Genomic DNA, 7,607 nt, shown 5'->3' with positions numbered 1-7,607 from the left:
CAACAAATAATATTCATTAAAGGCGGAGATGGTTAATATGTTTATTATACAGATTGTACTAACTTTAAAGCGCAATTTTTGACGTATAATAAATTGTTGAACTAATTAAAATTTTTATTTTGTAGTTCACAAATTTAGCTTCTAAAGAAAAAATTATGTTTCAGAAATATTACCCGTAATTGTTTGAAACCTTGTCATAACAACATTCTTTAATTGTATCAAGTTAAATAATATTAAAACCTAATGTTTAATTGTTCATTTGCATGGTTGACAGAATCTTAACTGAATAAATAGCATCATGAAATTAAAAATTAAAAATTAAATTTTTGTATTTTAATATTTGTATTGTTATTATACTAATAAATTATTGGTCTTGCCTCAAAAATAAAATAGTATTCCTGAAATTCGCTTAAGTATGCTACACTTTTATGTAGATGTATTGTGCCTTCATCAGAAATTCTTGAAAATCGATGTTGATAAGCTATTAAGAAACCCAATTATCTCAAGAGTTAACTATAATTTATAATAATGATAAGTGTAGTTAAACTCGTCTTTTCATGATGAATCCAATAATATAAAAAATATTTTAAAAATAGATAAAAATGCATTTGTACTTATATAGTTTCTTCATCAGGACGGCAGATTTATTGTTCAACAATGTATCATTTCTTATTTACGATCAACAAGCTTCTAATGCAGTAAGTTGGTACTCTTTAAATCTAAATTATTGAAAATTTAGATTTTCTTGTAACTTGAATAATTAAAATAGTAAAATACATTGTTATAATTTCATTTACACTTGAAATCGTGATGCGCGTTGTATTTTTCGTGTCAGGTTGTAGAAAGTTTCAAATTTCGGACTATCTACATCCAGAAAAAAGTTCTTAATAAAATTTAAAAAAAAAACATTTTTTGACTAGGTTTTTTTAATTCAACATGAAAATATTTTTATATTAAAAAATTTGTTTAATTATTTGATTCAAAACAAAATTCTTTGATTAAAAAAAAAGTTAGTAGGAACAATGAGAGAAACCATTTTTTCACAGACAGTAATTTGAAATAAGCAAATTATTTCTTTGAATCAAAGAAAGATTTTCTTAATCCACTTTACCAATGCGCTACGATACTGCGCAGAACAAATTAGTTTGATTATTTTACATTACCGTTTCTATCGAAATACCTGATTTCAAAAATTTTGCGAAGATGTGGAGGCGGACGGCTTCTGGTAATAATTTAAATCGCTAAAATGTGTGATAAAGAAGTGCGCGAAATCCTTGCATCGTAGGGATTTGCAAAAAGCATTGAAGCTTTCTACTGTGTAAACAGATACTTTTATACAGCACGACATAACCTCGATTTTATGTAAATTTTTGTTATTTCTGTACACAATTTCGTCACAATTGATCTTTGTACCTTAAATTTTCGTGAAAAATTTTTAATTTTGAAGGAATAAAATTCATTTACACACAAAAAATATTTTAAAAAAAGTTTTTTTCTCTGGTGAATAAATAGACCATGTAATTTTCTTGAAACTCGAGTTGTCGAATCCGATTATTGAAAAAATATACTCATGCGAAGAAAAATGAAAATTTTTTTCTTGTATTTAATTAGAATTATTACATTTTTAAATTAAATGGAATTATTTACTTTGCAGAACGCTAATTTATTTAAAATACACTATTGGATTTAAAGAAAATGAATATTTATTTTAAACTAACCTGTTCCCTTTTTTCAACCAAAACAGTTATTTCATTTAACGAAATGTAAAGGTGAAATAGAAATTATATTTCTTGGACATAAAGAAATTTTTCTTTAAATCAAACAAATGTTTCATTGATCGTCGATCAATACTAGAATTTCTTTGATTTAAAGAAGATTTCTTTGATTGGAATTGTTAATTTTTTAAGCCAAAAAGATGAATTTTTGACGAAAAATATGGATGGTTGATATTTCAATTAAAAAATAATTTAATTTCTAATAAAAAACAATTGAATTTAAAGGGCATTATAGGAATTAATAAGTAAACAGTCGAATCCTGAATCAAAACAGATTAAATTTCATCCAACCAGTTGCATTTTCAAACAAAAAAGATTCATTCTCTACTAAAATAAATAAATTTATAAATTGAAAAAGGCCAATTTTCAATAAAAGAACTAAATTTTCAACTAAGAAATAGTTTTCAGTCAAGAAAAAATCCACCGTACTATTAAAATTTTAATCCAAAAGCACTAACTTTCTACAAAACAGTTGAATTATTCACCAAATTGTTGAATGGTCATGCCAAAAAGATGAATTCTCAAAAAAAATCCTAATAGCCGATATTTTCCTAGGTGAAATGTTATATATAGTTCATATTATAGTGGACAAAACAATGGAATTTTTCATTTGTTTCATACATTTTTGTGTACAAAAGAAATTAAAAATACCAGCGTATAATTTTTTAACTGGGTCAACCAAAAACAAAAATATCATCTTCAAATTAAAATCAGTGGAATACAACTAAATAAGACGAATTTTCACACCCAACATTTAAATATTCATTTCAACAGATTAATTTTGAAACATAGAGTTGCATTTTAAACATAAAAAAAGATGAAACTTCTACCAAAGCAATGAATTTTCTCATCAGGAAGAGGAATATTCCAGAGAAGATTTAAATTTTTGAACCAGAATAATTTTCATATCAAGAAAGAAAAACAAATTTAAGATAGACTTTTAAACCTTCAAGTGAAGAAGACGAATGTGCTATACAACAATTGAATTTTTAACCCCAAAAGAGAAGTTTTAAATGAAAATGCATCAAAGAATGAAGTCTCAACCAAAAATAGTTAGATTTTCTTATTGGATTCTTATTGTGAAAATCGAACAAAATTAAGATCTATGTGAATGGGGAAAACACCGCGAAGTCTGCGATAAATAAATAGGAATTTAATGTTTATAGAATGAAGAACAATAGTTCAAATAAACATTAAACTTTGTTTTTGATACTTTTAAAATATTTGGTTAGAAAACTGGAAATATTTTAGATTTTCGACTACACCTTATTTCGCTTTCGTTATTTTCTCATATTATCACCATTCATATAATTCTAAAATTGCACTTGTCTTCATAAAAATAAATGAACAAGTAAAATTTTTGTTGCTTTAAATTCATTTGTGTAGGATCATTCACTTAAGAAATGTTTATCAACTCTATAATTACGAGCCTGTATAGTGTGCATGCGTGTAGAAATAATTACCGAGTAAATCAGTATACCTTTAGTAATTGTCAGTGATTGAATTCTAGCTCTAACAATTAATACATTTAACTGATAATCAGTTATATTTTATCATTTAAATTACGAGAGTACAGAACTAACTAATTATACTTTTTTTATTTTTAGAAATTATTTCACTTCCTTGTACTCTAGAACTCTAGGCCATCTTCAGCTTTCTCGATACGCGAGATAATCCACTTCTTACACTTTTTTTCTTTCATCATTTTTCCCCTCGTCGCCTGTCAGCGCCGACATACATAGCTCTAAGAACCGTTTAACGCTATCCCTATTAACAACTCAACCAGTTAGACTTCAGAGATTGATTTGCCTTTGTTGGCAATTAACCGGCGCACATTAGTTACAGCGGGGCCTGACTTTTCAATCGACTACAAAAATGAATATTCACGCTTTCTTCCTACCTGCATTCCCTTCCTGCCCAAGCGAGGCGTAAACATGTTTTAATTTATTGGTCAAAAAAGATAATGGGCTCTTTACTGATTAATAAACTTAGGTGAAAATAGGAACTTCATTGTTTTTGTAATTATATGTGTGGTGTGAGTAATCATGTTCAAGATCTCTTCCGAAAGTTGTAGATATATAATCTTAAAGCTTATATAAAACCATTAAAATTTCATAAGTAAGTTATGGCATACAAAGTGAAAATGTTCTAATAATGAAAATAGGGGCTGTTCAATAACAAATTGATGCTATTTTGAAAACTTCTTCCATCCCTCCCACACTGCAGGGTGACGTCATAAATACTAACAACCGCCCCCTCCCCCTTCAAGACAAAATTTCTTCTCTAATTTGATTTGACAAGCGCCTAAAATACCAAAAAAATATGTTAACAGATTTTAACAATAAAATAATTGTATGGATACCATATTGAATTCATTGTGACACGCTTAAGGCTTAAAGTCTAAATATATTTCATTTTCAACTAAATAAAAATTTAACTTTTTTATGGAAAATTTTTTAACTGTTATGTTAAAAATTTTATTTTATTAATGAAAATTGACCTGCTTTGTTAAAAAGTTAGCATTTTTAAACAAAATCTAACGTCGTTTTCGATCGAAAATACAACTGTGTTGTGAAAAAAGTCCTCTCTTTGGCTTGAAAATATAAATGTTTGTTTAAAAATTCAACTCTTTGGTTGAAGTTGGTTTTTTTTTTGTTTTTAAAATCCCAATACAGTGAAACTCGGAGAATGTACCGGTTTTGGGACAGCTTAATATTCGAGTTTTACTATACTTTGCTGGAAATTTATCTTTATAGAATGAAAGTTCAACTTTTTGGTGAAAAATTCCATTATTCTGTTGAAAATTCGTCCGTTTTGCTTGAAAATCAAATCTTTTAGAAAAAATTTTAAGCGAGAATAAAAATTCTCGAGGAATTAATTTTCGGTTAAAAAATAAGTGGTCAACTTTAAATAAAACAAATTAAGATTCAACCTAAACCAGTTGTACTTTGATTCAAATCGTTTTATTTTCAAGTCCACAAGAAGAATTTCTTTAGAAGAAAGTTGAATTGTCAATTTAAGACGACAAATGCTCTATCCAAAAATATGAATATTTAACAACACAATTACATTTTTTACCGAAAAAGATTTCTTTCTGAAGACAGTAGTTGAATTTTTAACTAAAATGATCAGTCTTTAACAACAGCAAAATGAATTTTTAACAAATACGTTCATTTTTCAACCAAGTGCCTGAATTTTCAATCCAAAAAGATTAATTCGAAACGAAAAAAATTAAATTAAATACTTCTATGTATAAAACAAAGATTTTAATTTGAAATGAAAAACGCTCGAGTTCATCCAGAAGGGACGAAATCATAATTTTAATCAAGTAGTTAAATTTTCAATAAAAAAGATGAATTTTTCATCCACAATAGTTCATTTAAATGTTCAGTTAAGATAATAATTTTCTGAAAAAAAAAGAAAGAAACGAATTTCCAAACAAAATACTTTAATTTTCAACCGTAATGTAGAATTTTTAACCAATCAAGATGGAGTCCAGATTTTTAAATTAAGAAGAATTAATTTCGACGAAATATTTTTGTATTTTCTTATGGAGATATATTTATCAAGTTCAAATGGGGGAAAGAATATTAAGTTCAATGTCAATATTAATCCCTCTCGCCCTATGTGACAAATTGTGATAAAGCCTTTCGCTTTTCCTGGTAGCGTGAAATATGTTATGTACATAATAAGAATTGTTTATTAATGATTATTCATGAACAACAAATACCTATCTCGTAAAATATTGAGGAAATCATTAGGATAATTACATGATGGATCCTTTTCAACACAGGTTTATTTTATTTATGAAACCTGCAGGGCCTGATGAAGTGAAATGCTATACTTGCAGATATGTGACGAGGTGTTTTCGCTTTGACAAACGACTAAAACCAGACATAAAACAGAAGATTGCGGTCGATGGCATTCGTGGTCGCGCGAATTCCAGCGCGCGAAAAAGAGGAGCGAGCGACTCTATATAGCATAGGTATTAGGTATCTTGGGGGGATGGGCCAATCAAATTCCCATGATTCCGAATTAGCAGATGCTTTCGCCAGATCGAATGGGCGCCCCGCGGCGACCCTCGAAGAGAAACCCCGTGGAATGTACGCCCGGACTAAAGATATTCACGACAACTATATTAGCTGCTTCAGATAGGATCGGCATCGTACTGCGCCAACGACACACGGTTATGGTGTCGCTCCACACACCTTTCTCTGCGTTCCATCGCATTCTCAGATCCACCAACTTCCCCTAAATCGCTTTTTATGAGTCTTCATTGTCCTGCGGCTTCAGCAAACATCATATGATTTATTTGAAAAATCAGTAATAAAGAATCAACTTTTCGAAAAAATATTGTACAAGCCTTAGTCGGTAATTCTCTGCAGACGGAGCACTTCTTGTTCAAGAGATAAATGATCAAAAGTATTGATCGTATCGTAAAAAAATCTACCCTCAAAAAAATAAATAGTTGTGGCTACTAACTTTTTACTAGTAAAGCACTCATTGTTTTTTACAGCTATTTAGTTAGTTACGATGATTAAGTAAATAGTCAGTTTACGTAGCCGTTTGTAGCACTCGTGACTTATTTTAATTAGAATCATAAATTAAAATAAAGAGCGTGACTATTTTACTTGCTTATGTGTATACGACTGAGAATGCGACAAAGGTTACCAACATTAAAACATGGCTGTCATAATCCGCTGTTTATTGATGCTAGGTATTGACAGATTGCAGCTGATTTTTTTTTTAATGAGCGCGTATAAATTATGGAAGGACACAAGTTTGACAAACTTTGTGGGTCGCCGATTAAATCGAAGCATTCGACGGTATATATAATAAATTATAAAACCGAACAAGTTTTATGTTTTACTACCAATCCTAATTTACAATGTGCAGCAATAATTTAAAAGTTGTTTCTTTTATTGTATATCGAAGTATGAATCACGAAGATCTCAGCGGGCTGAACTGATATCAACTGTCAACAGAAGGCGTACTCATACCCACTGGGATCTTTCTAATTCAGATTTCGGTAATATATTATCGCTACAGCTATTTTAGTTATTCTCTTTAACAAAAAGAAGATGGTCGCACGTACAAAAATGTTAGTATCTGCGTATTAGTAAGTTTAAATGCCAACAGATATTTGTTTACGTTACCTAGATTAGAACTTGTTAATCTACCTAATTAGATAGTAAGTACTATACTATCATCTTATGTGAAAAAATAGTTTTAAAAACTAACTCAGTACCAATAATATTGTTTAATATCTAAAGTAGTTCTCTCAATACTCTTATTAGTATTCTTAACTATTATTCTTTAGGTACCACAGAGCTAGAGAACGAGGCCGAGAAAGCCATGGCAGCAATGGTTGCGCGCAAGTCATGTGAATACTTGGGTATTCTTCCATTTGAGGATATTCAGCATACGTTAGTTAAGAAAACTATAACGAATACCTTCACACAACAGTCAAATTAAATAAAATAACATTAAGTGCCCAAAAAGAACCTTTGTTCAATGTCTACAAATGCTTGAAGCATAGTTTTCAGTCCAAAAGGAAATCTATAATCAACTATTTTTGAATGTATGCTTAATGGTCATAAAACCTATCTCAAATGATACTTTCAACTTTAAGAAATAGGGTTTTCGGCTTAGACTTTGGGATCATGTTAAAGAAAAGTCAGCTAACTATTCATTCTCCAAACTTTAGGAAACAAATTGAGAAACTTCAACTCAAGCTAAGAAAAAGTTAAAGAAAACTTGCTTATTTTAATTAGTATCAACCGACGTAACTCGTAATAAGGTTAATATTTCGGAATAAAACTTGAAGAATAA

Source organism: Belonocnema kinseyi, chromosome 2, assembly GCF_010883055.1.
Source record: "Belonocnema kinseyi isolate 2016_QV_RU_SX_M_011 chromosome 2, B_treatae_v1, whole genome shotgun sequence".
Classification (NCBI taxonomy): domain Eukaryota; kingdom Metazoa; phylum Arthropoda; class Insecta; order Hymenoptera; family Cynipidae; genus Belonocnema; species Belonocnema kinseyi.
The sequence above is the reverse complement of the archived record's forward strand: the minus strand, read 5'-3'. Positions refer to the sequence as shown.